Genomic DNA, 12,873 nt, shown 5'->3' with positions numbered 1-12,873 from the left:
TTGTTTGATGTTCCGGAATCCTTGAATTAAACTCTATCTAACGGTAATCTCGAAAATTTATCTCGATGCACGGATCCCGATGCACCCAGTTTTGTGTGTTTTGGGCAATTAATGGGGGAATAACCCATGTGGGGCCCACATGTGACCCAAGAAGCTAAAAAGTCCATATTTTCTTCCCTTCTACTTCTTCCCCACGTTATTCTTTCCTCCCCTCTCTTCTCCTTTGTGTGCAAGTCTACCCAAAATGGTACAATGCTTGGTTGGAGGTATGGCCACAAAAGGTTGTGTGTGTCCCTCTTCTAGTATAAATAAGAGCTTTTAGAAGCCATTAAACTCACCAATTCACAGCCACTTCTCTCAAGTTCTCTCCCTCCATATCTCTCTCTATTCCTATTGATTTCTTGATCACCACCCTTAACCACCGCAACCCCATCATAAACCACCACCTCTTAGGCTATTAATACTGCCGCTGTAAGTACTCATCCCCAACATTTCGTTATTTATTTTTTTTATTTTTTTTGTGTATGATCGAGCCTTGACGAGGTCCTGAATCACTTTTTTATCGTTCACTTCATGCAGACGAACACACGAGGTAAATTACCTCCAGTGCAATTAAGTTTAATTGATTTTACTGTTTGTCACATTTTACTTAAATAATGCCCTCATAGTTTGCTGATGTTACGAAATCAACCCCCACCCCTTATACGTCCATTTCAAAATTTACACAACCCTCCCCTTCACTTCAAAGGTTTCTACAAATAGGACCCTAGGTCCCAAACTTCAATTCCAAAATAATTATCAGCCCCCTCCCATAGAATTTGTTTACAAAACTAGTCATAGGTCCCTAAATTTCCATTAAAAATGTTCAAAACCTACCCTCTTTGGAAATCTCATACACAAACAAGTCACAAGTCTCAAAACTTTGTCTATTTTGTTTATTTTAACCCCTCCGTAGAGATTTATTTGCAAAATAAATCCCAAACTCAAACCTTGAATTTAAATAAACAATTTTAGTCCCTTATTTGGAAATTATTAACAACCTTAGTCTATTTAATATATTTAAATTTGTGAATAGGCCTCATATCTTGGTTAATTAACAAACTACCCTCCGAATATTAATTATATTAATATTTCCTAGGAAATCAAAACAATCCCGAAGATTTCGACCTCACGACAACACATCCCGGTTTTCAAAACGACTCGATAACCGCTTGTTAAGGTGAATGTTACGACCCCACTTTTACATATTTTCGGGGGGGGGGGGGGGGGGGGGAATACATGTAGTACTTGTATATCTAGTATATATCTATTTTATAAATACTTTGTTTAAACAAACAACACCACCGTTTTTATGCAATATAAATCACACGGAAATAGTATTTATTACTCTACTATTTACGGTACGGGGAATCTGGTTTGAAGGGCCGAATGGGTTGCTGGATTTCAGAAGTGCTAAAATGCCAAAATGCTCCTGCCCTCGGTGTTTCATGTCTGACCCTCGTCTGTAAATGATAGTGCGTGTACTAAGTAATATTTATCATACGAAATACACAAAAATATCATTGTTTTGTGTAAATACTTTACCAGTTTTAGAAATAATTGTTTAAACGCTTACATGTTAAGTAAACAAAATCGTTTTAAACCTCAATAGCTACATATGTTATGTTGTTAAAGATAATACAACTAATAAAAATAACATATACGTTCCAACTAAAATTGTGCTATGACTGTATAGCCAGTTATCAACTTGGTAGTTTCATTATACCTCATACATACACAAAAATATATATGTTTATATATTTTTAAGAGTTATAGAGCTCGTATCTTAGGCTCATTTATGTGCTTGTACTCAAAGTTTTATCAATTGTTTAAAAAAAGTATCGTACTCTTCAATTTGTACGCTTATCAAATATACTTGTCAATTACATGTTTATCCATATTTGTGGTTGTTAAGTTCAACCTTGGCAGATAACTTTATCTGTATATATGTATGTCTGTTTATGACATAAATATACAGGTTTATACATTTATACAAGTTATAGAACTTGTATCTTAGGCTCATACATGTGCTTGTGTACACTATACTAAGTTTTGTCAACTGTTTAAACAAGTATTGTACACTTTACGTGTATGCTTATCAAATATACTTGTTGCTTATCCGTATCTGCGGTTATTAAGTTCAACCTTGGCAGATAACTGTATCCGTATATTCGTATGTTTGTTTATCCGTATCTACGGTTGTTAAGTACAACCTTGGCAGAAAACTTTATTCGTTACCCGTACAACCATGTATTTGGTTGCTTTCAAACACAGTTTTAAGTATGGAATTACTTATGGAACATAACATTTTGGCTTCAAAGATTCATTACAAACACAGTTTTAAGTATGGAATTACTTATGGAACATAACATTTTGGCTTCAAAGATTCATTACAAACACAGTTTTAAGTATGTAATTACTTATGGAACATAACGTTTTGGCTTTCAAAGATTCATTACAAACACAGTTTTACGTATGGGTTTACTTATACAAACTATACATTTTGGCTTTTAAAGACTCATTGCAAACACTGTTTTAACTGTTGTTATACATACAAAGATAATACTTTTTAGACTTATTACAAGTATTACTGTGTTAGCAGAAAACCTGTGACACTCACCAACCTTTGTGTTGACTTTCAAACTTACATGTATTCTTAGGGGATCATTAGCCAGGCGTTCAGATAGAAGATTAGCTGTGGATTGCAGACGACCTAGCTAGCTTGTTTGTGTTATCTGCTTAGGTGTTTAAGACAACTACTGTACTATTATTATCTGTAAGAACCCTGTATTCAAACTTAATGATGGAATACAAATGCAGCTTTGTTTATCGTTGTACTTGTGCTATATATTCAGTTTATCTGTGATCCATGAACTTAGTCCCACTCTCGGCGTGTTCCGCCTTGGCCGGGGGTGTGACAGAATGAGATGGTTAGCGAAGCTCGACTCATCATGGAATGAACCATGTCCAACAAGGTTCGATTGCGCCTCTCAGCCACACCATTCAACTACGGTGTCCTAGGTGGCGTCAATTGCGAAACAATTCCACATTCCTTCAGGTAGTCGTGGAATTCAATACTAAGGTACTCACCTCCTCGATCGGATCGGAGCATCTTAATTTTCCTGCCCAGCCAATTCTCCACTTCTTGCTTAAACTCTTTGAACTTTTCAAAGGTTTCTGCCTTGTGCTTGATTAAGTAGATATACCCATATCTGCTATAATCATCAGTAAAAGTCACATAGAAGCGGTCTGCATCCCTTGTGGTGGATCTAAAGGGTCCACACACATCCGTATGTATGAGCTCCAATAAACCCTCACCCTTTTCACAAGAACCAGTGAAGGGTGATTTGGTCATCTTTCCAAGTAAACAAGATTCGCACATGTCATCCGCTTTGAGGTCAAATGACTCCAACACTCCATCCTTTTGGAGTTGGGCTATGCGCTTCTTGTTAACATGTCCAAGACGACAATGCCACAAGCATGCTTTGTCCAAACCATTGGACGAATCAATATGCAACACATTATTTCCTAAGTTATCAACAATATTCACAGTTTCATATACTCCATTAAAAGGTAATGCTTCAAAATAGAAAGTACCATTCAAGAAAGCATTAATAGAACCAATTTCATTATTAAACGAAAATCTAAAACCTTGTCTGTACAAACCATGAAAAGAAATAATGTTTCTTGCCATTTCTGACGAGTAGCAACAATCATTCAAATCTAAACCTAACCCACTACTAAGCACTAAAGAGTAAACTCCAATCTTGGTGACAGGCGATGCTTTCCTTTTCCCCATGATCAGGTTCATCTTCTCATGCTCCACATCCCTACTTCTTCTTAGACCCTGCAAATCAGAAAAAATGTGAAAACCACATCCTGTATCAAGGACCCAAGAAATAACATGTGATGAGTTATTACATTGAATATTGTAAATACCTGCGAAGGATGGCTTTATCTTCCCATCCTTGATGTCCTGTAGATACTTCGGGCAGCTTCGTTTCCAATTCCCTTAGACACCTAATCCAACACATTAAGACCGCTATGGTCAAGTACTTTGATGAGCGCTATGCAGCCATTGCTGAGACGGCTGCCGCTGCAGCTTCCACAGCCATAGCAGCTACAGGCAGTGGGGCCAGTCGGACTTTCCAGTACCGGGACTTCGATAACATGAAGCCCCCGACTTTCAATGAGACTCTGGACCCGATCATAACCATGAGGTGGCTATCTGAAATTGATGGATGCTTTTTCACATGCTCTTGTCCTACTGACCAGAAGGTCAGGTATGCTCTGAACCTGCTAAGGTCCGGAGGAAAGGACTGGTGGAGATTAATGACAGGGTTGTATACTGATGAGCAAAGAGCTGTAGTGACATGGGATCAGTTAAGGGAGATGTTCCGCCCCCGCTACATACCACGGGTCGAGCGAGAGTGGCTGGCTCAGGTGCTTTGGATTTGAGGCAGAATGTTGACTCGGTGACGGAGATCACCCATATGTTCACTGAGAGGGCGATGTTTTGCCCGGAGTTTGCTTCCGAGATGGCTCAGATGACACGTTATCTGAGCATGCTCAAGGCTGACATTCGACAGTTTGTTGCTACCCAATATTGTGATACACTACTGGAGTTACAGGAGGCCTCTAGGTGGCGTGAGCTTGAGATTGAGCTGCAGTTAAGAGAGCAGCGGCAGGCCCCGACGCAGTCACAGCCGACGCCGAAGCGGTCTAAGACTATCGATTCTAGGTCTGGAGGCCAGCGTGGCCGCACTTGTGGAAAGTGCAGGAAGTGTCATTTGGGAGTTTGTTGATCAGGTGGTGGGAGCCGTAAGTGCGACAAGGAGGGGCACTTTGCGATGGATTCCCGCCAGTTATCCCAGGCTCAGGGTATGAGGATTTGCTACCACTGCAATCAGGTTAGTCACGTGAAGACCAACTGTCCAGTGCTCGCTGCCAGGCCGACGCAGGCTCCACTGCCGACTACACTGAGGATTACTAACGGGAGTCAGGGTATAGCCGGGCCCCCAAGGGCTCATAGATGCGCCTTCCAGCTCATAGGCGAGGAGTCCAGGGCATCACCATATGTGGTTTCTGGTATGTTTCTATCCCTCATCTTGTTGATATATTTACTTTATGCTTATATGTGTTGTACCTATGTTAGGTATGTTTTTAGTGAACTCTTTACCTGCTCTGGTATTGTTTGACTCGGGGGCGAGTCGGTCTTTTGTCTCGCAAACTTTTAGTAGGGGATTCGGTTTGCCCTTAGGAGAGCTAGAGTGTCCGTTGCGAGTCTCCATCGCCAACGAACATGAGATTTCTGCTTCTTTAGTCTATCAGGGTAGCGTTCTGGAGATCTTCGGGGTATCCTTCCCGATTGATTTGATTCTGATTCCCATGGGGGAAGTCTGTGTGATAGTAGGTATGGACTGGCCGAGTCAATTCGGTGCCATGATCGACTGCGAGGGTCAGCATGTGGTAGTTCGAAACCTAAGCGGGGGAGAACTGGTTATCTACGACGATGACACCAGGTTGGGTTCAGGATTTTGTTCAGCCGCCAGAGCTCGACAGTACATTCAGCACGGGTGTGCAGGTTATTTGGCGTATGTCGTGGATACGCGGGTCAGGGATTAGGTCTCGGTGCCAGACGTTCCAGTCGTCCGAGAATTTGCTGATGTATTCCAGGAGAAGTTACCCGAAGTGCCTCCGGAGAGGCAGGTCTAGTTTAGGATCGACCTCGTACCAGGTGCGGCCCCTATCGCCAAGGTGCCGTACCGATTGGAACCACTTGAGATGCAGGAGCTGTCATGCTAGGAAAGCAGTTCATTCGTCCGAGCAGTTCTCCGTGGGGAGCGGGGATTCTCTTCGTGGAGAAGAAGGATGGTTCACACCGGATGTGCATTGACTACCGGGAGTTGAACAAGTTGACGGTGAAGAAGCATTATCCACTACCACGGATCGATGATCTCTTTGATCAGTTACAGGGATCATCTTGGTTCTCCATGATAGATTTGAGGTCCGAGTACCATCAGGTCAGAGTGAGAGATGACGACGTGGATAAGACCGCGTTCTGGACTCGTTATGAACATGAAGAGTTCGTGGTGATGCCATTTGGGCTCAACAACACACCATCTATATTTATGGACCTGATGAATCTGGTATGAAGACCGATGCTCGATCGTTCAGTCATTGTGTTTATAGATGACATCTTGGTGTATTCCAAGACTAGAGAGCAGCATGAGGAGCATCTTCGGGAGCTATTGGGAGTTTTGAGGCGAGAACGACTTTATGCCAAGTTCTCGAAGTACGAGTTTTGGTTACGAGAGGTGCAGTTCCTTAGACACCTCGTTAACCAGGAGGGGATGTTGGTCGATCCGGCCAAGATCGAGGAAGTTATGCAGTGGGAGGTTCCGAAATCTCCCTTGGATATCAGGATCTTCTTAGGATTGGCTGGGTACTACCGGAGATTCATACAAGATTTCTCCAAGATTGCAGTACCCCTCACTCGTCTGACGAGGAAGGGGGTGGATTTCCGGTGGGGCCCTGAGCAGCAGAGGGCATTTGAGACCCTCAGACAGCGACTTTACGAGGCTCTAGTCTTGACTCTCCCGGAGGGAGTTGAGAATTTTATAGTGTTCTGTGATGCATCCATCACAGGACTGGGAGCGGTCCTCATACAGAGAGGACGAGTGATAGCCTACGCGTCACGACAGTTGAAGCCGCATGAGACGAGATACCCCACGCACGATTTGGAGTTGGGAGCGGTGGTATTCTCTCTCAAGATTTGGAGACATTATCTCTACAAGGTCCGTTGTACCATATACACAGAGCACAAGAGCTTGAGACATATCATGGATCATCCGAACCTGGACATGAGGCAGCGCAGGTGGCTGGACGTAGTCAAGGATTATGACTGCGAGATCCTTTACCATCCAGGTAAAGCGAACGTTATGGCGGACGCCCTGAGCCGCAAGTCGGCTGGATCTTCTATTCCAGTGACATGTATGAGGATATCATTGGATTCTCCACTTGTGAGCTTGATCAGGGAAGCTCAGGATGAGGGTATACGATAGATGAACTGGAAGCTGGAGAGGATTAGGTGCGAGATCACCAGATTCGTGCAGGATATTCGGGGATTGTTGACCTGTTGTGGACGGGTCTGGGTTCTGATGTCTGGTGGGGTCAGACAGATTGTACTGGAGGAGGCTCATAAGTCTCGTTTCTATATTCACCCGGGGGCCACCAAGATGTACCGGAATTTGAGTTTGAGCTACTGGTGGCCGTGCATGAAGCAGGAGTTCGCTTGGTACGTCGAGAGGTGGTTAACCTGGAAGATGGTCAAGGCCAAGCATCAGAGGCCGCATGGCAAGATGCAACCTCTAGAGATTCCCATGTGGAAATGGGAGCAGCTCACGATGGACTTCATCACTAAATTGCCGAAAACGAAAAAGGGTTTCGACGCTATATGGGTCATCGTGGATCGATTGACCAAGAGTGCCCACTTTCTGGCCATTCGGGAGAGTTCATCGGCCGAGAAGCAAGCCGATTTGTATATACGCGAGATCGTTTCTCACCATGGGGTTCCGGTCTCTATCGTTTTAGACCGTGATGTTCGGTTCACCTCTCGTTTCTGGCAGAAGTTCCACGAGGAACTGGGCACGCGACTGCATTTCAGTATTGCTTATCATCCGTAGACAGACGGCCAGAGCGAGCAGACCATTCAGACCCTCGGGGATATGTTACGGGCCTGTGTTATTGACTTCGGTGGGAGCTGGGACTTCTACCTACCCCTTTCAGAGTTCTCCTGCAACAACAGCTTTCACTCCAGCATTGGTGTTCCACCGTAAGAGCTGTTGTATGGACGAATATTTCGTACCCCAGTCTCTTGGGGCGAGGTTGGTCATAGGGTGATGGGTCGGACCAAGGTAGTTCTGTAGACTACCGAGATGATTCAGCAGATCAGGCAGCGGTTGCAGACCACTCAGAGTCAGCAGAAGAGTTACGCCGACCAGCACCGATCTGAATTGGAGTTTTAGGTCGGTGACATGGTACTAATGAAGGTCTCACCCTAGAAGGGTGTGATACGCTTCAGGAAGAGGGGGAAATTGGGTCCCCGATACATTGGGCCATTCAGGATTATTTCCAGGGTTGGCAAGGTGGCGTATAGACTGGATCTTCCGGAGGAGCTCAGTCAGATTCACAGCACCTTCCACGTCTCGTAATTGCGGAAGTGCATATTAGATGAGGAGGCAGTGGTGTCTTTAGATGATATGCAGGTCGATGAGTGCCTGAATTACATGGAGAGGCCAGTGGTTGTTCTGGAGAGGAAAGTGAAGGTTATACGGAACAAGGAGGTACTTTTGGTAAAGGTACAATCGGAGCATCGGAGGGGATCCAAGTGGACTTGGGACCCGGAGGCTGAGATGCGGGAGCATTACCCGGAGTTGTTCGCCGCAACAGACTTCGAAGACGGAGTCTAGTTCAAGTTGTAACATCCCAAGTTCGGAAGCAAGAAGTTGGAGGGTGCTATGTGTAAATTAAGGGAGCTACTCGACGAGTAGGTATGCTACTCGTGGAGTCGGAGCGGGATTTGATCGCGGGTTAAGTGGCCAACTCGCCGAGTCGGAAGATGTACTCAATGAGTTGGTGCTGGAATGAGAAACCCTAATCCTGAGGGTTGCACCCTATTTAAAGGACTTTATGTCCTTCTCCGAGCCTCCTATTCCCCCTTTTTAGATCCAGAAACCCTAATTTTCATGTGAGACTTCATTGTTGAGGAGATTGGAGCTTGGAAGAGGAATTGGTGGAAGGAGCTTGAGAAATTAGAGGCTAGCATCAAGGGGCTTGTGTAGATCTGGGATCTACATCAGTTTGGGTACATCTCAGAGGTAAGGAGCCATTATCTTAAGCTATTTTCCTTTTTGGGTTCATCCTTGGTGGTTGATTTGGAGTTCCTTAGCTTGTTTGAGGCCTATTTCGGGTTTGGAGTTTAGATCTGAGGTTGCTACTCCAGATCTAGGCTTGTGATGGTCCAAATTGTCATAAAGCTTCTGTTTAAGAGTTGTTGGTGAAGCCCCCTAGTCCTTAACCCTAGCCCTAGAGTGTTTTGGGCTTATATCTCCTTGGTTTCACGTAAAGTTTGCAACTTTATGTGAGGGTTAGGTTGTAGAAGAGTGGATCTATGGTTTGGAGCCCCTGCATGGCTCGAAAAGCCTCTGTCTGGATTGAGAACTGGAGTGACTCGGCGAGTCACATGGGTGTACTCGACGAGTTGTATGAAGATTGCCTTGAACTCGACGAGTTGGAAGAACAACTCGGCGAGTCTGTTGAAGATTGCCTTGGACTCGGCGAGTCTGGTCGTAGAACCCAACCTCTTTTGGTTAAAGCTTTGGATTAGTGAGTCGGTTGGCGACTCAGTGAGTTGGACAGGATGGGATTCCGAGATCATTGAACTCGACGAGTCTTGGGGCGACTCGGCGAGTTGAGTCGTGCTATGTGAGTTTCTGAGTATAGGAACTCGACGAGTCGACGGGTTGACTCGGCGAGTAGAGTCAATCAGGAAGGTTGACTTTGACTGAGGACTTTGACTTTGACCAAGAGTTGACCAGTTTGACTTCCAAGGGTATTTTGGTAATTTTGGTATTGGTTATTTGGTAGTGTGCTGTGGTGAAGTTTGTGTCGGTGGTCGGAGCAGCTTGGTCGTATCTTTTCAGTCGGCAATTGCAGGTGAGTTATCCTCACTATATCGACAGGGTCTACGGCACCAAGGCCGGCCCTTTATCGGATGGAAATCCGGGTATTGTTTGTTATGTTATTGCTTTGCTAGATCTGCATCCTGGTATTTAGGATGGTGTTATGTTAGTTACCTGGTTAAGGTCGGTACCCGGTATATAGGGTAATGTTATGCTAGTGACCGGTTAGGTCAGAATCCTAGTTAGGATGTTGATATGCTATGTGATCTGTTAGACTGTTTGTCTGGTTAAGGATTTGTTATGCGATTAATTGTTTATGTGCACATGGTTGTTTGACGGGGGTTGGGTTGAGGCGGGTCCTGCTTTGTGCTGTACGCCAACATACCCAGGGCGGACCGGATATTCCGAAGGCCCAGCGAGCGGTCCGGATAGGCTGAAGGCCCCAAGAGGGCGGACCAGACATGCCGAGGCTCGGAGAGTGGACCAGGCCGACTGAAGGCCCGGTGTGGGCGGACCAGTCATACTGTAGACTCAGAGAGTGGACCAGGTGGATTGAAGGCCCGGTGCGGGCGGACCAATCACACTGTAGACTCGATGTACATGGCTAGATTCGGAGGGTGGACCAGGTAGACTGAAGGCCTGGTGCGGGCGGACCAGTCACACATTAGACCCGTTGTGCATGGCTGTTCTATTTGTGATATGTTATGAGTATGTTTATGTGTGGTTGGTATTTTGGGGGTAACTCACTAAGCTTTCGAGCTTACAGTTTCAGTGTATTGTTTCAGGTACTTCAGGAGATCGTGGCAAGGCGAAGGCGTGATCGTACCGCTCCTCATGTTTTATGATTTATGTGATATGGTTCTGGGGGATACTCTGATGTTTAAACTATTTCGAAAACGAGATGTATGAACTTAATGGTTTTTGAATGAAGTAAAATGTTTTAAATTGGCTCAATTTTTATGGGTGTTACACAAGTGGGGGGGAATTGTAACATCCTGACTCCCATGTATGTATTTAAAGCTTTTATATTCATATTATTCGGGCAACTCGACGAGTTGGAGGCCCCAACTCGTCGTGTAGAACCTGGTCATCCCGCGTGAATTTTAGAACCTACTCGACAAGTTGGAGGACCCAACTCGACGAGTAGAGGCTTTGCTTGGAAACCCTAATTTTTAAGGTTTCCACCCTATTTAAAGGACCTTAAGTCCTTCCTCCAGCCTCCCTTACCACCTTCACCTCCAGAAGCAAACCCTATTTTGACTAACCTTCTATTTTGAGTGTGTGTTAGGCTAAAATTGTATGTTTGGTGCTTTTCTTGAGGAAACATGAAGATTGGGAAGCTTGGAACGAGAAGGATCCTATAGATCCAGCATCTACTTTGTTTTGTCATTCATTTGAAGGTAAACAGTTGTTACCTTGATCATTCTTTTGTTAGATCTTTCCATTCAAGAGTTTAGGGTCTTTTTAGCCCACTTTAGATCCATTTTTGGATGTTGAGCATGATTTGAAGTTGTAACTTCAGATCTGGACTCCTCTAGGCACCCATAGTCATAAAGTTATCGGCTTTATCTAGTCTTGGCTCTTCTCCATTCCCTAAACCTCTTCCTAAGACTAGTTATGGATGTTTTAGCTTCTTGAAGCCTTGCATGCACGTAAAGTTAGCAACTTTACATGGTAACTATACCTTAGGAGGCTAGTCCTACAGTTTGGAACCTTGCTTTCATTTAAAAACGTCTGAATGAGAAAAGGGTTGAAGGAACTCGACGATTTGCATAGCCAACTTGAAGAGTTGGTTAGGGTTTTCCCGAACCCTCTAAACACTGCATGGACTCGACGATTTGTTTGGTAACTCGGCGAGTTGACTCGAGTTTTCGGTCTCTGAGTTCTTAGGGAACATGACGATTTGCTAGATGCACTCGACGAGTTGGGTCAACATTGATTGTTGACTTTGACTGTTGACTGTTGACTGGGACCATGGTTGACCAAGTTTGACGTAAGGGTATTCTGGTAATTTGGATCTTGATGGAATTGGTACTATGATAATTGTAGGTGTTTGAGTTTGGAGCTGTGTTTGGGAGCTTGACATTATCATCCAGTGGTACTTGTGAGGTGAGTTGTTATCACTATATCAACAGGGTCTAAGGCACCAAGGCCGACCGTTTTTGGATTGTTATCCTGGTTATAGTATGCTTACATGTGGTTATGATCTGTTAGATCGGTATCCTGGTAGATAGGATGTTGTTATGCTATTATGATCTGTTAGACCGGTACCCTGGTAGATAGGATGATGCTATGTTTGGTGATCGGTTAGATCGGTATCCTGGTATATAGGATAATGCTATGATTAGTGATCTGTTAGATCTGTATGACTGTCTGTACATGCAAGATAGCGTATGATATTATGTGTTATGTGTATCATTGGGGGTGGGTCGAGACGGTCCTGCTTTGTGCTCTAGGCCGACATACCCAGGGCGGACCGGATAGATTGCAAACCCGGTAGGGCATACTAGTCAGGCCGAAGGCCAGGAGAACGGTCCAGACAGGCTGAAGGTCCGGAAGGGCGGACCAGACATGCTGAAGAATCTGATAGTGGGCCACATTCACTGAAGACCCGATGAGGGCGGTCCAGTTATACTGAAGACTCTGAGAGTGGACAGGTAGACTGATGGCCCGATGAGGGCAGACCAGTCGTACTGTAGACTCTATATATGCATGTTGTTTGTATGATATTGTTATGATTTGTATGGTGTTGGTACTTTGAGGGAACTCACTAAGCTTCGGGCTTACAATTGTTGATTTTGTTTCAGGTACTTCAGATGATCGCGAGAAGGCGAAGGCGTGATCGTGCACCTCCTCCTATTTTATGATTTTGATTTTTGGGTTACTCTAACATTAAACTATTTTGAAAACACTTTGTAATAAATAATGGTTTTTGAATGGTTGAAAAAGTTTTAAATTGGCTTGAATTTTATGGATGTTACACTCTTCCAGACTTTCTTTCCTAATAAGAGGAGTACCTCCTCTTCCAGTGTCCAGTTTCTTCACAAAAGAAACAAGATCTATCTATGTGGGATTTAGTAGATGTCTTGGGCTTAAAGGTGTTCAGTCCATAAAACATGGGCCTCTTAGATCACACTAGGTGACTCTTTTA

The 12,873-nt window shown here is 44.4% G+C and overlaps 1 long non-coding RNA gene across 6 annotated transcripts; it reads left to right on the top strand.

The window, feature by feature from the left end:
• The first annotated feature begins 279 nt into the window (after positions 1-279).
• On the top strand, positions 280-12,609 carry LOC145123274 (uncharacterized). 6 transcript variants are annotated; one of them, XR_013715081.1, is made up of 8 exons: positions 280-471; positions 580-592; positions 1,139-1,219; positions 2,700-5,127; positions 10,508-10,625; positions 11,054-11,122; positions 11,772-11,831; positions 12,530-12,609. It is a non-coding gene; the product is annotated as an uncharacterized LOC145123274 (long non-coding RNA). The 6 variants fall into 6 exon arrangements; XR_013715083.1 differs by having other exon boundaries at positions 1,423-5,127; XR_013715082.1 differs by lacking the exon at positions 580-592.
• Positions 12,610-12,873: the final 264 nt, after the last annotated feature.

This window comes from Lactuca virosa, chromosome 7 (assembly GCF_052849685.1).
Source record: "Lactuca virosa cultivar CGN04683 chromosome 7, Lactuca_virosa_CGN04683_v6, whole genome shotgun sequence".
NCBI lineage: Eukaryota > Viridiplantae > Streptophyta > Magnoliopsida > Asterales > Asteraceae > Lactuca > Lactuca virosa.
Note: the sequence above shows the minus strand (reverse complement) of the source record. Positions and strands in the feature narration are given on the sequence as shown.